Source organism: Antechinus flavipes, chromosome 5, assembly GCF_016432865.1.
Source record: "Antechinus flavipes isolate AdamAnt ecotype Samford, QLD, Australia chromosome 5, AdamAnt_v2, whole genome shotgun sequence".
NCBI lineage: Eukaryota > Metazoa > Chordata > Mammalia > Dasyuromorphia > Dasyuridae > Antechinus > Antechinus flavipes.
This window is the reverse complement of record NC_067402.1, coordinates 195,265,187-195,287,807: the sequence shown is the minus strand read 5'-3', so window position 1 is coordinate 195,287,807 and position 22,621 is coordinate 195,265,187. Positions and strand designations below refer to the sequence as shown.

General features: G+C 37.6%; 1 protein-coding gene across 4 annotated transcripts in view; it reads left to right on the top strand.

Annotated features, from left to right (window-relative positions):
* The first annotated feature begins 12,954 nt into the window (after positions 1 to 12,954).
* Positions 12,955 to 22,621, top strand: part of TSPAN9 (tetraspanin 9) — a 250,407-nt gene continuing 240,740 nt past the window's right edge. For 2 of the 4 annotated variants that reach the window (XM_051961047.1, XM_051961048.1), the window contains exons 1-2: positions 13,398 to 13,429; positions 16,611 to 16,677. The gene's annotated coding sequence lies outside the window, so the exon portion shown is untranslated. Of the gene's footprint in view, positions 13,430 to 16,610; positions 16,678 to 22,621 lie in introns of all 4 variants that reach the window. The other 2 variants (XM_051961046.1, XM_051961049.1) reach the window with 2 other exon arrangements.

The window sequence follows — 22,621 nt, the reverse complement described above, 5'->3', positions numbered from 1 at the left end:
TTAATGGAATTATAAAGCTCATTTCTCTCTCAGCTCTGTCTTTTCCAATGTTTCTCTCAGTTCCAGCAGCATTCTCCTCTTGAGAAGCTCTTGCTCTATGGATTCCCTTTTCTGATTTGTAAGTTTCTGTCCTAGACCACCATTTCAGGAAGTTCCCAAGGTCATTCATGCTCACTTTTCTTTTGAATCTATCCTGGCCCTCATAATTTTTTCCACCTTACCCTCCTACCCCCATTCTGGATTTGGGATTTCCCCTGCTCCCTTTTATTTGTTGTCTGCTTCCATTAGAATGTAAGCTCCTTGAGGGATTCTGTCCCCCTCCCCACCCCAACACTTAATAGTATTTTATTTTTCCCCCAATTACATGTAAAAATAATTTTCAACATTTGCTTTTATAAGAATTTGAATTCCAAATTTTTCTCCTCTCCTCCCCAAGACAGCAAGCAATCTGATAGAGGTTATACATGTACAATCATATTAAACACATTTTCATATTAGTCATGTTGTGAATGAAGAATCAGAATAAAAGTAGGAAGAAACAAAAGAACAACAACAAAATAAAAATAGTATGCTTTTAATCTCCATTCAGAATTCAGAATTCTTTGTCTGGTTATGAATAGCATTTTTCATCATGAGTCTTTTGAAATTGTCTTGGATTATTGTATTGCTGAGAAGAGCTAAGTCTATCATAGTTGACTGATGTTGCTGTTACTATGTGCAATGATCACCTGGTTTTGCTCACTTCACTCAGCATCTTTCCAGATTTTTCTGAAATCCACCTATGCATCATTTTTTAAAATAATTTTTCATTGATAGAACCCATGCCAGGGTAATTTTTTACAGCATTATCCCTTGCATTCACTTCTGTTCTTATTTTTCCTCTCCCTCCCTCCACCCCCTCCCCCAGATGGCAAGCAGTCCTTTACATGTTGAATAGGTTACAGTATATCCTAGATACAATATATGTGTGCAGAATCAAACAGTTTTCTTGTTGCACAGGGAGAATTGAATTCAGAAGGTATAAATAACCGGGAAGAAAAACAAAAATGCAAGCAGTTTATATTCATCTCCCAGTGTTCTTTCTTTGGGTGTAGCCACTTCTGTCCATCTTTGATCAATTGAAACTGAATTAGCTCTCTTTGTCGAAGAGATCCACTTCCATCAGAATACATCCTCAAACAGTATCATTGTTGAGATATATAATGATCTCCTAGTTCTGCTCATTTCACTTAACATCCATTCATGTAAGTCTCACCAGTCTTCTCTGTATTCATCCCGCTGGTCATTCCTTACAGAACAATAATATTCCTTAACGTTCATATACCACAATTAACTCAACCATTCTCCAATTGATGGGCATCCATTCATTTTCCAGCTTCTAGCCACTACAAACAGGGCTGCCACAAACATTTTGGCACATACAGGTCCCTTTCCCTTCTTTAGGATTTCTTTGGGGTATAAGCCCAGTAGAAACACTGCTGGATCAAAGGGTATTGTGAATCATTTTTAATAGTATAATAGTATTCCATTACATTCATATACCACTATTTGTTCAATTATTTCCCAATTGATGAGCATCCCTTCAGTTTCCAATTCTTTGCCAATACAAAAAGAGCTGCTATAAATATTTTTGTACATGTGAGTCTTTCCCCCCCTTTTTGTGATCCCTTTGTGATATAAACCTATTAGTAATATTGTTTGATCAAAGGGTATTCACAGTTTTATAGACTTTTAGATATAGGGACTTTTTTTTTTTTTTGGTTTGTATTTGTGTACTTAGCACAATGCCTAGCACATAGTGCTTGATAAATGCTTTCAAACAAGGTAGAACAAAAATGTCTGATCAAAGATAGGGACTTACCTGAGCTCTCCCAAACTCCCCTCCAAACAACTTTAAAATAAATCTTCAAATTGAATTTTAGAGCAGCATAATCAATAAGACTGGAGTGAACAATGTCAAGTGGCTAGAAAATGGATTAAAAACAAGAATCCTGAAATGGTGTTTACAAGAAATACACATGAAGTAGAGACACACACAAAGAGTAAAGATAAAAGACTGGAACAGAGTCTACTATGTTTCAGCAGATATAAAAAAACTAAGAGTACAATCATGATCTCAGACAAAACAGAAGCAAAACCAGATCTAATTGGAAAAGATAAGCAGGGAAACTACATTTTGCTAAAAGATCACCTTAGACAATGAATTAATATCACTATTAAACATATATATATTAAATGGTATTGCATCCAAATTCTCAAAGAAAAAGTTAAATGAATTATGAAAGAAAATAGGCAGTAAAACTATACTAGTGAGACCTCTACTTTCCCCTTTCAGAATGAGATAAATGTAACGATTCCCTAACAATTAATTGGAATAATAATCGAATCGTAGAGAATCAGTGAGTTAAGAACAAATCATAGAAACAATAATTTCATTAAAGAGAATGACAACAATGAAACAACATACCAAAATTTATGGGATGCAGTCAAAGCTTAGGGGGAAATTTTTATGTTTAAGCATTTACATCTATAAAATAGACAAAGAGTAGATCAATGAATTGGGTATGTAATTTTTTAAAAATTGAAAAAAAAATTGAAAAAAAAGTGAATTTGAAATCAAAGCAATTACTAGGAACTATTTTGCCTAATTATATGTCAATAAATTTGACAATCTAAGTAAAACTGATGAATATTTACAAAAATATAAATTGCCCAGATTAACAGACAAGGAAACAGAATGCTTTTATGACCCCATTTTAGAAAAAAACAAATTAAACAAGTCCTAAGAAATAAGTCCCAGAGTCAGATGGGTTCACAAATGATTTTTACCAAGCATTAAAGAACAATTAAATACATAAACTACATAAACTATTTGGGAAAATAGGCAAAGAAGGAATCCTACCAAATTTCTTTTTAGACACAAATATGGTACTGATACTTAAGTCAAGAAGAGAATAATAGTATTCTATTACATTCATATACCACTGCTTGTTCGATTATTTCCCAATTGATGAGCATCTCCTCAATTTCCAATTCTTTGCTAATACAAAAAGAGATGCTATAAAGGAAAAAGGGAAAGACAGAGAAATGCCATTTAAAATATCTATAGATAATATAAAAACCTTGGGAATCTACTTGCCAAGATAAACCCAGGAAGTATAGGAACAAAACACTTCCACACAAATAAGGTTAGATCTAAACAACTAGAAAAAAAAATAATTGTTCATGGGTAGGCTCAGCTAATATAATAAAAATGACAATTCTACCTAAATTAATTTACTTAGTGCTATACCAATCAAACCACCAAAATCTATTTTGTGGAGCTAGACAAAATAATAACAAAATTTATCTGGAAGAGCATAAGGTCAAAACTATTAAGGGAATTAATTTCTTAAAAATGAAGGAAATCTGGTCTAGCAGTGCCAAATCTCAAACTATATTACAAAGCATCAATCATCAGAACAATTTAGTATTGGCTAAGAAATAGAGCTGTGGGTTAATGAACGAGATTAGGTACACAATAAACAGTATTAAATGCTCATAGTAATCTAGTTTTTTATAAATGTAAAAATACAGGTTTGGGGGACAAACACTTAATACTTAACAAAAATTCCTGGGAAAACTGGAAAACAGTTTGGCAGAACATAGGTATAGCCCAATATCTCATACTATAATACTTAACAAAAATTCCTGGGAAAACTGGAAAACAGTTTGGCAGAACATAGGTATAGCCCAATATCTCATACTATATGGCAAGATAAAGTCAAATTAGGTACATGATTTAGACATAAAGGGTGAGATCACAAGAAATTTAGGGGAGCATGGAATATCTTATGGATAAGAGGATTTATGACAAAATAAGAGATAGAGAGCATTTTAGGAAGTAAAATGGATGATTTTAATTACATGAAATTCAAAAGTTTATGCACAAAGAAATCCAATACAGCCAAGAGTAAAAAGAAAGCATAACATTTTTGGGAAATTTTACAGCAAATTTCTCTGATAAAGGCATCATTTCTCAAATACATAGAAAACTGAACCAAATCTATGAGAACACGTCATTCTCCAATTAACAAACAGGCAAAAAGTACAAATAGGAAATATTCAGAAATAGAAAGTTATTTATAGTCATATTTTCCCCCATGATAATATGTAAAAATTGGTTTTTACATTTAAAAAATGTTGCTATAAATTCTTTCCTTTCCTTTCTCCCTTACCTCCCTCCTCTCTGAGACACTAAGAAATGTGATATAGGTTATACATGTACAATCATGTAAAACATTTCTATATTTATCATGTAATAAAAGAAAACACTGATAAAAAATAACAAAAATAAAGAAAAAATTTTAAAAGTATGTTTCAATCTGAATTCAGACTCCATTAGTTTTTTTCTATAGAGGTGGAAAGCATTTTTCATAAGTCCTTAGGAATTGTCTTGGATTATTGTATTGCTAATGATAGTTGAATCCTTCATAGTTGATCATGATATAATATTTTTATTTATTTTTAATAATAATGGCTTTTAAAAAATTTTTTTAAAAAGATAGTTTCCAACATCCATCCTTGCAAAACCTTGTTTTCCAAATTTTTCTCTCTCTCTTCTCCTCCCTTAGTCAGCAAGTGAATCAATATAAGTTATACATGTGCAATTCTTTTGCACATATTTCCACATATATCATGCTGCACAAGAAAAATCAGGCCAAAAGAGAAAAAATAAGAATAAAACCCAAGCAAGCAAACAAATAGCACAACAACAAGAAAAGTGAAAATGCTATATTGTGATCCATATTCAGTCCCCACAATCCCTCGACTGTGATTTTTTTATAGTAAAATAGTATTCCAACACAATCATATACTACAAATTATGTATAATTTCCAACTTTTGCCATCACAAAAAGAGCTGTGATAATTTTTTGTACATATATATGTCCTTATCCTTAAAAAAACAACAACAAAAAACTCTTGATTAATACCAGCTCCAATGATTTTGTGAAGACAGCCATCTACACCCAGAGAGAGGATTGTGGGAATTGAGTGTGGTTCACAACATAGCATTTTCATTCTTTTTGTTGTTTGCTTACATTTTATTTTCTTTTTCATTTTTTTTCCTGTCTGATTTGATTTTTCTTATTCAACAAGATAATTGTATAAACTTTAACATGCCATCTAGAGGAGGGGGTGGAGGGAGGGAAGGGAAAAGTTGGAACAGAAGTGATTGCAAGGGACAATGTTGAAAAATTACCCGCTTATATGTTCTGTCAATAAAAAGCTATAATAAAAAAATTAAATTACATTTAACAAAAAAAAAGATAATTGTATAACTATGTAGGCATATATTGGATTTAACACACATTTCTACCATGTTTAATATATATTGAATTACTTGCCATCTAGGGGATGGAGTGGGGGAAGAAGGCGAAATTGGAACACAAGGTTTTGCAAAGATTAATGTTAAAAATCATTCATGCATATGTTTTGAAGATAAAAAGCTTTAATAAAAAAATAAAAAATAAAAAAATCTCTTTGGGATACAGACCTAATAGTGGCATTTCTAGTTCAAAGGGTATGCACAGTTCTATAACCTTTTGTTCCAAATTGCTCTCTACAATGGTTGAATCAGTTCACAACTTCACCAACATTGTTTCAGTTTTAGAGCATGGTGTCTCAATTTTCCCACATCCCTCTCTAACATTTGTCATTTTTTGGGCCATATTAGATAATCTGATACATGTGAGATGGTTTCAATTTGTATCAGTAGTGATTTAGATAATTTGTTTCATATGATCATAGATAGCTTTGATTTCTTTATATGAAAGTGCCTATTTATAAACTTTGATCATTTATCAATTGGGGAATGACTTGTATTCTTATAAATTTGTCTCCATTCTTTATCAGAGATACTTGATGTAAAAAAAAAATTTCCCAATTACCTACTTTCTTTCTAATCATGGTTGGATTGGCTTTGTTTGTGGACAATCTTTTTTAATTTAATATAATCGAAGTCACTTATTTTACATTTTGTAATGTTCTCTCTCTCTTTGGTCATAAATTTCCCTCCTAGATCTGACACATAAACTATTCCGTGCTCTTATAATTTGCTTATGGTATCACTCTTTACGTCTAAATCATGTACCCATTTTGACTTTATGTTGGTATCTAGTGTGAAAAATTGCTTTATATATAATTTCTTCCAATCTATTTCTCCAGTTTTGATGAGCAGGCTGATTTCAGAAAAGCCTGGAAAGACTTACATGAACTGATGTTAAGGGAAGTGAGCAAAACCAAGAGAACATTGAACATGATAACAAGATTATGTGATGATCAATTGTGGTGGATTTGGCTCTTTTCAACAATGAGGTATTTCAAGGCAACTTCAGTAGACTCAGGATGGAAAGAGTCATCTGCATCCAGAGAGAGAACCTGATTGTCCTTGTTTTTTGTTTCTTTCTCATGTTTTTTTCCCTTTTGATTTGATTTTTCTTGAACAGCATGATGAATTTGGAAATATATTTAGAAGAACTACACATATTTAATCTATATTGGATTGTTTGGAATCTTGGGGAGGGGGAAGAGAGGAAGAAAACTGTTTTTTAAAAATAATAATAGATGTTTATTTTTCAAAATACATGAAAAGATAGTTGTCAACATTTACCCTCGCAAAACCTTGTGTTCCAAATTTTTCTCCCTACCTCCCCTCCACCCCTTTCCCTTAGATAGCAACCAATCCAATATAGGTTACACATGTACAATTCTTCTAAACATATTTCCATATTTATTATTTTGCACGAGAAAAATCATATCAAAAGGGAAAAAAACAAGAAAGGAAAAAAAGCAAGCAAACAATAACAACAAAAAAGGTAAAAATATTATGTTGTGATCCACATTTAGTCCCTATAGTCCTCTCTCTGGGTGCAGATGACTCTCTCATCACTAGTCTATTGGAATTGGCCTGAATCATCTCATTCTTGAGAAGAGCCAAATCCACCAGAGCTGATCATTACATAATCTTGTTGTTGCTGTGTACAATGTCCTCTTGGTTCTTCTACTCACTTCACTTAGTATCAGTTCATGCAAGTCTGTTCAGGTCATTCTGAAATTATCCTTACTGATTGTTTCTTATAGAACAATAATATTCCATTACATTCATATACCATAGTTTATTTAGCCATTGCTCAACTAATGGGCATCCATTCAGTTTCTAGTTCCTTGCCTCTACAAAAAGGGCTGCTACAAACATTTTTGAACATGTGGGTTTTTTCCCTTTTTAAAGATCTCTTTAGGATACAGAACCAGGAGACACACTACTAGAGCAAAGGGTATGCACAGTTTGATAGCTCTTTGGGCATAGTTCCAAATTGGAGGGAGAAAACTGTGGAACATAAGGTTTTGCAAAGATGAATGTTGAAAACTGTCTTTGTGTATATTTGGAAAAATAAAATACTATTAAACTGCTTTCTAGTTTTCCTAGTAGTTTTTTTTTTTTTTTGTCAGATAGTGAATTCTTGTTCCCCAAACTTGGAATTTTGCATTTATCAAACACTAGATTATTATGGTCTTTTCCCACTGTATATTACATATTTAATCTATTCCACTGACTTACTACTCTCTTTCTAAGCCAATACCAAATTATTTTGATGACTGCTGTTTTACAATATAGTTTGAGATCTGGTACTGCTAAACCACCTTTCTTCACATTTAAGAAAAAATTAATTCCCTTGATATTCTTAACCTTTTATTCTTCTAGATGGATTTTGTTATTATTTTGTCTAGTTCTATAAAATAAGTTGTTGGTAGTTTGGTGTGATACTGATAATATATACAACTTTCATCTATCATATGTACTTATTCTGTATATAACTTGTATAAATAGAACCTAGTTGTTTGGATATTGCCTGTTCCATTAGACTGTGAGCTCCTTAAGAGGAGGAACTGGGACAATATCACATATATCACAGACATTTAATAAATGCTTGATGATTGATTGAACTGGAGAGGATACTAGAAAGGAAGGCATAATAGACATTGAATATAGTGTAAACAAAAGGACAGGGAAGTATTGGAACAAGACTTGAGAAGAACAGTTTGGCAAGCATGTTAAACTAAAAGAGAGGACTCTTCTATCATCTACACTCACTTCTCCTTGTCTAAAGCCTGCTTCCTTACTACTAACAAATATATGCCTATGTCTTTCACATCCTCAAAAAAACCCCTTTCTCTTGATCTATTCATCCCTGCTATCATCTCATATCTCACCTCACTTTTTTTTTTTAGCTAAACTCTTCAAGAAAGCTTTCTATAATAGATACCTTCTCTTCCTTTCTTTTTCCTTTCTTTTTAATTCTCTACAATTTGCTTTCCAGCCTGAAGCCAGGTTGGAAAACCTCTCTTCAAAATTATTAACCATTTCTTAATTGCCAAAACTAATAACATTTTATCAATCCTCAATTACTGTGTCTCTGTCTTTTGTGACATTGCCCATTACTCTTTTTTCCTGGATATTTTCTTTTAAGCTTTTGGACGATACTCTCTCCTAATTCTTCTTTTATCTGACTGCTCCTGAGTCTGTTTTGCTGGATCTTCCTCTAGGTTACATCCATCAACTGTGGTGGGATTTTCCTGGGTCTTCTTCAATTTTCCCTCTATAATATTTGACTTAGTAATCTCATCTTATGGATTCAATTATAATCACTCTTCTGATAATTCTCACAACTTATCCAGTTCTTTTTGTTTATTTGTTTATTTTTTTTTGTTGAGGCTATCAGGGTTAAGTGACTTGTCCAGAGTCACATGGCTAGTAAGTTTGAGTGTCTGAAGCTGGGCTTCCTGACTCCAGGATGAGTGCTCTTTCCACTGATTGACTTAGTTGTCCCTACTTATCCAGTTCTAACCCCTTGACCTTTAGACTGGAATCTCCAAATTAAATATTTTGAACTGGATATCCTATTGATATCTTAAGCTCAACATGTCCAAAATGAACTCATCTTTTCCCCAAAATCTTTCTTCTTTCCAAACTGTACTATTATCATCCTTCCATTTCCTAGATTTGAAACCTAGGTATTATATTTCTCTCTCTCTCTCTCTCTCTCTCTCTCTCTCTCTCTTTCCCTCTCTCCCTTCCTCCCTCCCTCTTTCTCTTTCCACACATATTTAGTCTATATTGGATTGCTTGGTATCTTGGGGAGGGGGAAGAAAACTTTTTAAAAAAATAACAATAGATGTTTATTTTTCAAAATATATGAAAAGAAAGTTGTTTTATTGAGAATTCAAAACCCTTCCTTCATAAGCCAACAAACACCCTAATCTTTTTGGTCTTCTCACACATTAGGCTTAGATTTGGTGACTGGCCTTCTTACTCTTTTCCCACAAGATCCTCTAATCTCCTATTGTAAGATGTTTACTGGTTGTCCTGGAATGGAATGTTTTTCATCCTTAGGTTTGCCTCCTGGTTTTCTGGACTTCCTTCAAATCGCAGGAAAAAACATCTCACTTTTTACTGGAAGTTTTTCCTGATCCTTTAATTTTATACTTTCCCTCTGTTTATTATTTTATTTTTTTCTGTCTATAGTTTGTATATAGCTATTTGCATTTTTCTCTACCATTAGTTTGTAAGTTTCTTGAGAGAAGGTTTCTTTTAATTTTCTATGTATCCCCAGGGCTTAGCATAGTGCCTAACAGGGAGAATATGTTTAATAAATGTTTATTGACTATTGATTCAATAATGAAATATGACCTTTGGGCTCCTTTTCCTAAAGATGTTCAAATCTCTAGCTGTGAACCTAAGTTGGAGCTGGGGGAAGTCCTAAAAAGAATTTTATCTATAACCTAAATAAACGTGTATAAATCTAGTTGCTCTGGTACTTACCCAATTGGAGACCTTCAGAGATCACCTTAAAAAAAAAGAACTCAAAGATAAAGAACATTACTCAAAATGATAAGATAGTGGCAGAGCTGTCAGGAAGATACAAAATTCCTGTCTGCCCACTCTGTAGATCTTCCCACTGCCCAATTTTTTTTAACCTGTTCTGTGCATTGTATTCTCTTTGGTCATCTAGGAAAGTCTTGTGATACCTTCTTTGAATACCTGCATTAATGATTGAAGGAAGTGCTAAATTTCTAATAGAAATGAGTGAAAATAAAAATATTTTTTTCCAATCCCATTTCACAGACCCCAGCTTATAAGAATCCCTGCATTACACCAAGTCTGCTTTTTACTTAGGTCATCCCAACAGGGATGTTAAACTCTGACCTCTCAATATAAAAACCTGGTGTTCTATTGAGGGCTTTGTCTCATATGTAGAACAGGGGTATCATTATGTGACTTAAAGGGAAATAGAATGGACATCTCTATATTTTTCTCCTCTGTACCCTTCTTCAAAGGAGACTTTATTTCAAGCCAGGAAGGATATCAGGCTTTTGGGTCCAGAAACTTCAGAGAGAGAGAGAGAGAGAGAGAGAGAGAAAGAGAGAGAGAGGGAGGGAGGGAGGGAGAGAGGGAGAGAGAGAGAGAGAGAGAGAGAGAGAGAGAGAGAGAGAGAGAGAGAGAGAGAGAGAGAGAGAGGGAGATAGAGAAACAGAGAGGCAGAGACAGAGACAGAGACAGAGAGAGACACACAGAGACAGAGAGAGTGAATTAGTTGCTGGGTTAGAATTATATCCATCTATTGCCTTAAATATTATTAATCTCAACGTGGTAGTTTTAGGGTTCAAACAAATTTCTGATTGCTACTTCATTATTCTGGGGAAAGAAAGACCCCAAACTTGATGTTCCAAACTTGACTCCCTTCTCATGAAATACCAATTGCACAATGATACAAAATAGATAGCAAAGAAGTCCATTTATCCAAATCATAGCAAAGCACAGAAATCAGAGAAAATATATATGGGAGAATATATACCATACAAATCAAAGTGAAAGAGTTCTTTTATTGGGGAAGTTCTCCAAAGTCCCTAGTATAGCATGCTGGGGACAGAAATATGAGGAAGACAGTTGACTTCTTCCCAGAGTCTTTTCCTTCAGCAATCCTGAAATGGGATTGTCATCTTTCATCTCTTCTCTGAAAGCCAGAACCAATGTTCAGAAACTGAAGAGCCTAAAGAGATTACATTTGAAGAAGGTCCAAAGACTCATACTGGAAGAGAAACAAACCTCTCTTTTCTGTGGCTCTCTCCAACTTTGTTCTACTCCTTACCCAGGCAGAGGGCATTGATCTTCCCCAGCAAGAAGAGTCCCATACCAATGGGCTTTGGGCCTCAGTTAACAAATCAACACATCAGGCTTTTTTGTTCTCAGATTCAATAGGTGACAATAGCACTTAATCCACAAAATTGTTGTCAACATAATTTATGAACTGCCCTGAAATTTAAAAAAAAAATCAACTTCACAGGTACTAGATGAGGGAGAGATGGCTACAAATAGTTTGAACAAGATTTAAGGGTTTTACTGGACTGTTAACTCCATATGAATCAACAACAGAATATGGCAGCCACAAAAAAGTTAATATGCTGTTATCCTGCAATGAAAGTGGCAGATTGTGCAAAGAGTAATCCACCTACACTGGTCAGGCCACAGCTGTGTTGTTCAGTTATGGGCATTGATAAATTGGGGAGTGTCCAGAGTATCTGGACACTGAAGGTCACTGAAATTACTTGCAGTCCCTGGGAATGTTTAGATTGGAAAAGATTTAGGAGAAAAACGGAAGTCATTTTCAGGTATTGGGCTGTCACACGGAAGAGGGATTGGTTAGGTTTGTTCTGCTGCCTTACAGGGTAAAACTAAAGGCAATGAATACAGACTTAAGGAAGGGAAAGCATTGTAGTAATTAGATTTCTGCAAAAGTATTTCGGGCTGCCTTGGGATTTACGTGGGTTCCCTCTTCATTGAATAATTGGATATGGCTATTACAAAAAAAAAGTGCTACCCATCACCAACTTTGTTACTTGGAGAAAGCTTTACACGGTATCATCCTTTCCTTCCCCCAAATAGTAAAAGTGGGCTTGAAATCAATTAAAAAAAAAACACCAAATTTGCTTGAAGTAATATGATGAGAGATGTGGGGCTATAAGGTCCTTTTGATAGGGAGATGGACTCTAGGACTCAGGACACTGTGAGGCTTTGCTAGGGAAGCAAAAGAGGTCATTGGGGAGGAGCTTATCTGGGGGAAGAAACCCCTGGTAGCTTTCAATTTTAACTAATTATTGTCTCGCAGGGAGGTGCTAAACCTCGAAATTTCTAAGGGGATGGAGTGTAAGTGTTGAATTTTGGTTCCGTGGGACAAAACCTATTTGCTGTTCTCTAGTTCTAGTTCTTTTTCTCTTATGAAAGTTCAGGTGAGTTTTCCGGCCATAAGTAAGGATAGCTGGGCAGTTGTGATCACAGAAAAGACCTAGAGACTTGGAGCATGAAGCATTTCGGGAGTTGAGACCAGCTGCCCCAGTCCTTTCTGGCCTTTCACCCCTCCTCTACCTTGCCGCTGACGTGTGTAATTAAAGGCAGAGGGTTAGGAGTCAAACAGGCTCCGGGCTTTGTTGGGTGTGTGTGTCGAAGATTAAATTACCTACAGGCACTGTTGGTTAGTGGGAAACTCACTGGATTTGGTATCAGAAGACCTGGATTTGAATCATGGTTTTGTTACCTGTGTAAGCACTTCATGTTCTCCGCGTCTCAGAAATAAAGTTGGTGAGAGACTGGACTAGGAGATCGGCATCCAAAGCCCCTTTCCTGCCTAACAATCATCCTAAAAAGGAGCGGAATGAGGTCGGGCCGGGGCAGGACGGGGCAGGACAGGGCAAGGCGTCCCCGCGTCCCCAAGGGTGCAGTTCTCTGCAGCACCTCGGCTCATCTCCCCTTCCTCCCGAGAACCAGTCATCTTCCCCCCCTGTGGAAGACCTTCAGCTCCTCCCCTGAATCTGTCCTTTCCTTCTCTTCGAAAGCCCTTCCCCTTCATTTCTCCTCCCTAGGCTCTCCCTCCTCTTCCTCCGCTCTCCCCTCCTCTTCTCTCTTCCACTCCCGGCTCTCCAGGTCTCTCCATCCCCCTCTTCTGCGCGGGGTACAGTCTCAGCTCTAGTCCAGCCTTGCCGGGAAGGCACAGCCCCGCCCCCTCCCCGAAAGGAGCCCCCCGCCCCGCCCCCCGTTTCCACTGGCGGTGGCGGCGGCGGCTGGAGCGGGAGTCTGGGCGGCGGCTGGAAGCTTCATTCCAGCCCCCCCAACCCCCACTCCTCCGCCCGCCGGGAGGCCGGGGCCCCGGCTCGGGCAGGGCGGCGGCGGCGGCGGGGCTGGGGCGCTGGCCCCGGGGCCGGCCGAGCGGGCAAAGTTGTGGAGACTCCGGCCGCTGCGAGAAGAAGGAGGGGCGGGGAGGGCCGGTGCGGGCCGGCCAACCCGGACGGAGCCTTTCCCCGGCCCGGCCAGCGGGGCCCTGGACCCGAGAGAGCGGTAGGAGGAGGGCGGGGGTGCCCGGGCAGGGGGAGGGGGCGCGGGAGCGGAAAGAAGGGGCGCAAGGGTCGGGAGGGAAGGTGCCAGGAAGGGCTAGCAGAGGGCACTTGGAGGGGGGGGCAGAGAATTAGGAAAGTTTCTTAGAATGGGATAGAGGAGAGAGTTGGGAAAGTCTGGGGAATGGGGTGGGCTACCTGGGACAGGAGGCAGGACGGAGTTCTGGAAAGTGGGGTGAAGGAGGCATGTTAGAGAACTTGGGGTAGGAGACAGAATGGGTGGGTGGGATGTGGGGGGGAGGGAAAGAGCATATTGGAGAGTCTGAGGCAGGATGGGAGGTGTGATGTGGGAGAACCTGGGACAGGAGGCAAGATGGGGTGCTGGGACATGGGGTGAAGGAGGGCATATTGGAAAGCCTGGGGCAAGAGGCAAGATGGAAAGGGGGGATGTGGGGGGAGAGAAGGGAAATATTGGAGAGCCTGGGTGGGATGTGGGGGCAGGGAGGGGTGCTGGGACATGGGGTGAAGGAGGGCATATTGGAGAGCCTGGGGCAAGAGGCAGGATGGGAAGGTGGGAAATGGGGGGAAGGAAGGGGAATATAGGAGAGCCTGGGGCAGGCTGGAATGTGGTGGAATGTGGGTGAAGGTGGTCATTTCTGAAAAGCTTGGGGCTAAAGTGAAGACAGGGTGAAGGAGGGCAATTTTTGGAGAGCCAGGACAGGAGGCAGGACAGGGTGGTCCTGTGTAGGGTGAGGGAGGCAGAGCCCTCTGGGCTGCCTGGGGCAAGAGGCAAGAGGAGGTGATGGGATGTGGAGTGAGAGATTTGGAGGGAGTCCACTTATCTTGTGGGGACTTTTGGTTAAGTAAGAGGAAAGAGACAGAAATAGGGACAGGACAGGCCTTCTGAGCCTTTTAAAGAATACCCACAATGACACTAATACTGATAGTAAGACAGATCGCATAGGGTTGTAAGGAGAATAGTAGAAATACTGTGTTTCAGAGATGTTGACTGGCCCTGAAGTTACAGGACTGAGTATCAGATATGGCTTAGGACCCCAGACCTACTAAGTTGTTAGATTCCTAGTCTAGCTCTTTTTTGCTCTGAGGAGAGTGCTCAGAGGGTGATTCTTGTGTGTATGTGTGCCTTCATTCCCTTTTATACCCATTAGCATTTGTGGAATAGTAGGCACAGGGAGGGCATACTTCATAGGAGGTTATTTTAGAGCAGTTCAAGGCCTTGGGATTTAGCCAATCAGTTTGCATTAGTTTAAAAGATTTTAAATTAAAACTACAAAAGAGATGTTTTTTTTTGTTTTTAACTTTTCCCCCTTAGAATTGTGCCACAGAATGTTAGGACTGGAAAGAAAGTCCAGTCCAAACTCTTTTTATGGTGAAGAAATTGAGCCACAGGGAGGTTCTGTTTAATGACTTGCCTTATGGTCAGTAAGTTTCACAGCTGGAACATATTTCCTAACTCTCAGCCTTGTGCTCTGCATTTGTGTATCTTGGAGCTGAAGTTTCAATATCTCTTCCTTGTTTAAAAAAGATGTAGTTCCCTTCCCTGACCTCTCCCCAAGAATTCTTGCAGTTTCTGTGTCTGATTAGAGATTTTAGGAAAATGGGAGAGGCCTCTGGCTGCCATCTTGTAAGTGGGGAAGCAAAATTATGTTTCCAAATGGGACTGAACTTTTAAGTCTTTTCTTGCCTCCTCAATCACTAAAATTAGATAGAAATTTTTGGAGTCTGCCCCATACTTGGGAAGAGGCAATAAGGCTAAAAGTACACCTTAAAGTCTTTGTTCCTTTTTTCTTTCCTTTCTGCTCCCTTCCTCCCATTTTCTGCAGAGCTATGATGGCAGAGATCCCACTTCTTCCAAGAAGCTTTCCTTGACTAGCTGAAAGGAAGCATAGATTTGTGTTCAACTCGATCTTAGCCAGCAATATTTCTTTCCCTGTTAAATATATCCATAGGGATATTTCTATATATCACATTATTGAGAAGTACAATCTGCTTTTATTATCTATACAGGAGATGAGAATAGCATTATGGAGAACTCAGTTATGGATAATAGAAAACAGTTGAAACCCCTATACCATTTATATTTGGCTTAGGAATGCAGTCAGAGAGACAGATATTTATATTCACCCACTCCCCTCTGGCCCAGCCCTAGTACTACTGACTTAGCTGGGCTTTCATGGGGAAGAAGGAGGATCTAGATGATTAAAACTCTCCTAACTAGTTAAAGTTAACTGTAACCTTTTGGGGTTTGTGTTTGCATTATTTCAGTTAGCTTTTAAGCTCCCTGTGACCATATCTCCCTTCTCAGTCAATAAACAGATATTTATTAACAGGCAATCCCTGTTATACGCCTGATCCTGTGCTGGATGCTGAGGATATAAAGAAATCTTAAGACCCCATCCTTAATTAGGCCGAAATCTCTTTGGGAAAATGTACATACACACATACACAAAAGGAGAACTGTGTTGAGAATTTTGTGATAAACGCTAAATGAGCAGGATTTGTAAAATACCTATGGTGTGTCTAGCACCAGGTTAGGTGGAATAGGGAATGCAGAGATAAACAATAGGGTCTTTACCATAATCTCATTGTGAAAAGTTTTGCAAACATGAAATGAAAGAGCACAGCCATCTCCACCACTATCACAGCACTCAAAGCCCAGGGGATAGTTCTGTGTGGCCTTAACCTGGCATCCAAACACCTTTGGTCCTAATCTACCTTTTTTATCCTGAACTACTAGTATCTGTCCATGTGAGTGGTCTCTAGGTTAATTCATTGTTTAGTTTGATTTTGCTACCTTTGCTATGTGGAGTCCCCTTCCCCATCCTCAGCAGTATATGTGTGAATTTTACCTCTCCTTCCAGGCTAGCTCTTCTTGATTTCCTCCTGTGGCCCAGTACTTATTTGACATTTTATTCATTATTATTTAATCCTTTCACATATATATGTTGCTTCTCTGGATAGACTGAAGGCTTCTTCCAGTCAGTTACCATATTGTATGCTACTTCTGTCTTGTAGCACCTAGCACAGTGCTATACATATCAAAGGTGCTCAGTGAGTGCGAATCAAAGTAATGAGTAAGTGATGGGTGAGAGCTGGCTCCCAAGGAGGAGGGTCAGTGTCAGCTTCTTGGGAATAACTGCTCATGGGTGTCTCTTTTCCCACAGAAAGACCTCCCAGATCTCCTTTTGTTTGTAACAGCTCAAGCCTTTTCGGGAGGACAAGAGAAATCAGGTCAGTAGGAAGCCTGTGAAAACCTATAGTATAAACACTAATGGTTTGTTTACTTCTTGATTGGGTGATAGGGGATGAGAGGATCCCATCCTCTTAATAGGAGATGGAATGACTGGGTTTGGGGGACTTGTAGGGAGAGAGAATTATATACCCTCATTATTTCTAATTAGGAGCTAACACCAGTGTTAACTTGTACAATCATTGCAGCCTTTGCTGATTGTTCCAACTGTATGGAAGGAGCTGAGGGAAGCAGGAGAGGCTTGTAAACTTCCTGCTTCCCACCCTTGAAAACCCTTGGGGAGCCAGGGTGGAGCAAGGATGGAATCTCCTGGATGTCTGGCCATTGGGTAGTTTGCAGAGAGAGAGGTCATTCCTTCTCTTCTACCTTCTCCTCCACCCCCTCGAATGCAGGCTCCTTCATAGACCACTGGGTAAACTTCATGGAGACCTCACGATCTTCTTCCCCCCTGCCGGTAACCAACACATTTTTTGCTCCTCAGTGGCTCCTTGCCAGGAAATTTGCTTCCTTGTGAGTCCCAACAGGGGAGCCTCAGAGTAGAACAGGGAATAGCTGAATCTTGTGTTGATCCTGAGTTGTAGTTTTGCACATTGCCTCCAAGTCTGGTACCCACAATGCCACCTTTGTTGTCTCTGTAGCAATGTTGGGCAGGTCTCCTCGTGGGCTGCTCCCTCGGATGGAGCTTTGATTCCATATATTTGCAGGCTAAATTGGAAAAGAGTGGGAATGTGTGAGTTCCCATTTTAAGAAACTCCCTCCTTGTCAGTGGTCTTGATGGCTCTCAGTCTTCAGCTATGCTGCTTTGGGATTTGGGGGGCTGCCTATGTTTGGGGAGTCAAATGCAGCTGTGCATGGATCTGAAAGAAATCAGACCAACTTAGAAATCAGGGATGTGGATAAAGAAGAAGTTGAATATAAAAGGAAAATTACACACTTTGTTGGAACTAGCTTTCTTCAGATTTTTCAGGCTTTTGTCCTTTGGGAAAAAGTGGCAACATCCTTAATTTGTGGAAAGGTTTGGAATGGAAGCAGAAACTTGAATCATCCAGTTTCTGATGGAACCAACCCAAAGCCGTGAAGAGAACTCAAAAGGGGCTTTACCATTCTGCAAGGACAGACAACACCTGAAAATATTTCTTTTTTTTTCTTCCTCTCTCAAGAGTGTTTTGATCTCCAGATCCCAGTGCCTGAAAAAAAAAAGCTTTTGTGGTCTTTTGCTTCTTGTCCTTTGCTTTTGAGTATGAGGGTTTGAAAGGTACAAAGTTAATAAGTAATCCTAAAAAACTGCTTTCAGTTGAAAGCTGGGGGATGGGGGGGAAAGAAGTGATTTACAGAGATGGTATGGGTTACCTGGCTAGTAATCAGGTCTTTGTATTCTTGTGTTCTGATTATAAGCTGGTACTGGACATGTTTTCATATAAATTAGTACTTAAATTTTAGCTGAATTTGGAAGTGTCCATGTTACCAGATTGGATGGACTCTGGCTTTTCAGGTGAGTAAATTTAGCATCATATATGGTCAGCTATTGATTCTTTACCCTGGATTTCCCTCTTCTCCAACCCCCAGGTATAAAAGTGTACCTATTTGTAGGTGTAGAACTGGGAAAGGATTGGGGGCAGAAGTGTGAATGTAAATGTTTATCTGTCTTCTGGCAAATACATTGTTTTGTATGACTTGGAGTCAATAAGACTACAAATCCCACTTGTGACAGTATTTGTGTGCCACATACAGCCATGGACAAGTCACTTAACCTCAACTTTTTCATCTGTAAAATGGCAAAAATTATACCTGAGCTAATTATTTGGGTAGGTTGTGAGGTGCTAATGAGTTGTGGAGTTAATTAGCTGTTTTCAAACTCTAAAATGCTGTACTTTTAGTAGAAGGAGGACTAGATCTGAGGTCAGAGACCTTTACTTAGCATCCTGGCTTTGCTGCTTAGTATATTGAGTGGCTGTTGACTTTTCTGGGCCTCTGTTTTCTCACCTATAAAATGGAGTTGAACCAGATTATTTCTAGCATATCTTTAGCTGGAAGTTTATTATGCTCTTGTTCTGTCCCCTTCTTCCATATGATTTTTAAGTTTATTTTTTCAATTAAAACATTTTTCTTCCACACTTGTCAACCAAAATAAAATAAAATAAAATAAAATCTTTGTAACCAATATACATAGTTAAGTAAAGCAGATTTCCTCATTGGCCATGTCCAAAAATGTATGTCTTAAATTTCATTTTGAATCACTTCCAGAAAATGGGCATTTCCATAATTTTGTAAAGCCAAAGCTATGTGAGGAGCTGTATTCAGGAAATAGGAAAGGGCAGAATAACAGGAAAAGGGGACAGGAAATACTTGGGCAGGGAGCAGGGAAGGAGGGGCATAAGCCATTTTAGTTTTGAGTGGTAATAAGTGACTGTTTTAAGAGAATGTTCCACAGATCCTTTTTTGCCAAACAGGATGGCTGTGCATATTTTTCCTTTACTGTGATATTTATATAAGAAGTGTTTGTGGCCTCTGATACTAGGATAATAATTCCAAGTATTTGCATAATGCTTTAAGATTTGCAAAGTGCTTTTGCAATTATTATCTAATTTGATCCTCACAATAACTAGGGAAGTAGGTCCTATTATCACCCCCATTTTACAGATGAAGAAAAATGAGGCAAGCAGAGGTGAAACGATTCCAGCTAAGTAAATGTCTAAGGCTGGATTTGAACTCTAAACACGCAACTCCAAATATAATACTCTATCCACTGTGATATTTCAGGGATGATCTTGTGATATCTGTCTATGCCTGTGGCTATTGAATCACATAGAGGAGGGAATTTACCTCTTAATTCTACTTTTGGGCAGCTCTGATTGTTAGAATATTTTTTCTATATTGAGCAATTTTCATTCGTTGCTTCTAGTTTTGCCCTTGGGTGCCAAGCAGAATAAGGCTCATTTTCCTTCTACATGTTACCCCTCATATATGTGAAGATCCTTAATATTTTCCTCTTAAATATTGTCATCTTAATACTAAATAACCTTAGTTCCTTTGATCCTTTATCATTGTGATTTATCACATTTGTGAATGGGTTCTAATTTACACAAGCATTTATTAAACCCCTAACTGTGGATATGTTAGATAATGTAAATACTAAGATAAATATGAAATAACACTTGCCCTCAAAGAGCTTATATTCTTCTTAAGGTGAACCTCAAGGTATTATAAATAATGTTGTTTATTTTTATTTTACTGAAGGAACAGTCTCGTATGCAAATAAATAACTGCAAAGAAAATTTCAGGGAAAGTCGTACTTGAACTGAGTGTTAGTGATGAGTTAGGGAAAAAAAGAGGTGAAAATGAGGACATAAAAGACAGACATACAAAGTCATGGAAGCAGGAGATGCAATGTTCCCTCCCCCCATTTTTATTTATTTTTAGCATTCTTTTAACAAATTTTTTTGTTTCAGTTTCTTTCCCTCCCATCAGCTCCTCCTCCACCTACAGAGAAGAGGAGCAATAGGATAACAAATACACATGAAAAATCATGCAAAACATTTTCATATTAGCCATGTTGTGGGGGGGAATAGAAAAAAAAAGTGAAAAAAATTATACTTTTCTGCTTGTATTCAAAAGCTCAATTCTTTCTCAGGAGCTGGATAGCATTTTTCATCATGAATTGTCTTCAGAATTTTTTTGGATCATTGTATTGATGAGAGTTGCAAAGTCTTTCACAATTGATCATTATTGCAGTAGTGCATTATGGTGTACAGTGATCTCTTGGTTTTGCTCATTTCTCTATGGATCAGTTCAAATAAGTTTTTTCCTGTTTTTCTGAAATCATCCCTCTCATCATATCTCCGTCACAGTTATGTACTGAAATCTGTTCAACCATTGCCCACTGCCCTTGATTTCTAATTCTTTGCTACCATAAAAAAGAGCTAATATTTGTATTTTTGTGCATAGAGGTCTTTCCCCTTTTTCTTTGATCCCTTTAGACATACTCTTAGTAGAGGTATTTCTGGGTCAAAGGGTATGCAGAGTTTTATAACCCTTTGGGCACAATTCCAAACTCTTTTCCAGAATGGGTGGACCAGTTCATCATCTATCATGCATTAGTGTACCTATCTCATAGATGTGAAGTGGTACCTCAGAGTTGTTTTACTTTACATTCCTCCGATCAGTAATGATTTAGAGCATTTTTTTCATATAACCATAGACAGTTTATCTGAAAACTATCTGTTTTATGGGTCTTATTTTTATAAATTTGGCTTAGCTTCCTATATATAGTTGAGAAATAAGGGTTTTATCATAGAAACTTGCTGAAATTTTAACATATTATTGACTATGGTACCTTTTAGAAAAATGTTTCTTTGATTTTCGCTTTTAATTAGGTCTATTTTTGCTTTTGTTTTGTCTGACGTCTTGATCGCTACGCTTGCCTTTAAAAAAAAATTTACAGCTGAAGTATAATAGATTCTGTTCCAGCTCCATATTTTAACTATTCATGTATCTTTCTGTTTTAAATATGTATCTTATAAACAACATATTGTTGGATTCTTGCTTCTAATCTATTCTACTATCTGCTTTCATTTTATGGATGAGTTCATCCCATTCCCATTTACAGTTATGATTATCAATTATGTATTTCCCTCTCTACTATTTTCTAAGGTTTTCCTTCTCATTTTCTTTCTACTCTGTTCATCCTCAGAAATCTGTTTTGCCTCTGATCTCTACCTCCCTTAATCTTCCCTCTCTTTTATCATTATTCTCTCCTTCTACTATCCTTTCTCTTTCTACTTCCTTGTTGGGTAAGATAGTTTTCTAAAGATGAACATGGAAATATGTTTTTTGTATTTGTACATCTATAACCTGTGTCAAATTGCTTATCCTGTCAGAGAGGAGGGGTGGGAAGAAGGGAGAATTTGGAAAAAACCTGTCTGGGTTGCAGGAATAAAATCAGTATAGGATATGTTATAGAAAGTGATGGATTAAATTTGTAATATATAATTTCTTATAAAAATAAATGTCTATACCAAACTGAGTATGTATATTTATTTTTCTTCTTTGAGCCAGTTTTATGAGAGTGAGATTTAAATGTTGCCTGCTACCCCTTCCCCATCCTACTCCCACACTGTAAAAGCTCTTATGTAAGATAATTTTCCTCATTCTTTTCTCTTCTCCCAGGACATTTATTTTTCTTACCCCTTTATATTTTTCTGAGATCATCCTACCTTAATCAACTCATACCCATGCCTTCCTTCTATGTAGACTCCTTTTAACTACCCTAAAAATAATAAAAATTTTAGGAATTACCAATATTATATTCTTGTATGGGAATGCAAAAAATACAATCTTATGGAGTCCCTTATTTTTTTTTCTAATTTTTTTTTATATTCCTCTTGATTCTTGTGTTTGAATGTCAAAGGTTCTGGCCTTTCCATCAGGAATGTTAGAAAGTCCTCTCTATCATTAAATGTCTATTTTTCCCTTTAAAGACTATATTCAGTGTTGCTGGGCAAGTTATTTTTTATTGTAATCCTTGTTCCTTTGTTTTCTGAAAGAGCATGTTCCAAGATTTACATTCCTTTAATATGGAAGCTGCTAAATCTTGTGTAATCCTGACTGTAGCTTTGCAGTTTTAGAATTCATTCTTCTGACTGCTTGCAGTATGTCCTTTTTGACCTAGGATCTCTGGAATTTGCTATAATATTTCCAGGAGTTTTCATTTTTAGATTTTTTCAGGATATGATTAGTAGATTCTTTAAATTTTGATTTTACTCTCTGAATCTAAGATATTAAGGATGTTTTCCATTATAATTTCTTGAAATTTCATGTCTAGGCCCCCTTCCTTTTTTTTTTTTTTTGGTCATAGATTTCAGGTAGTTCAGTATTCTTAAATGATTACTTTATCCTTTAGTTTCCTGGTCACTTGTTTTTCCTATG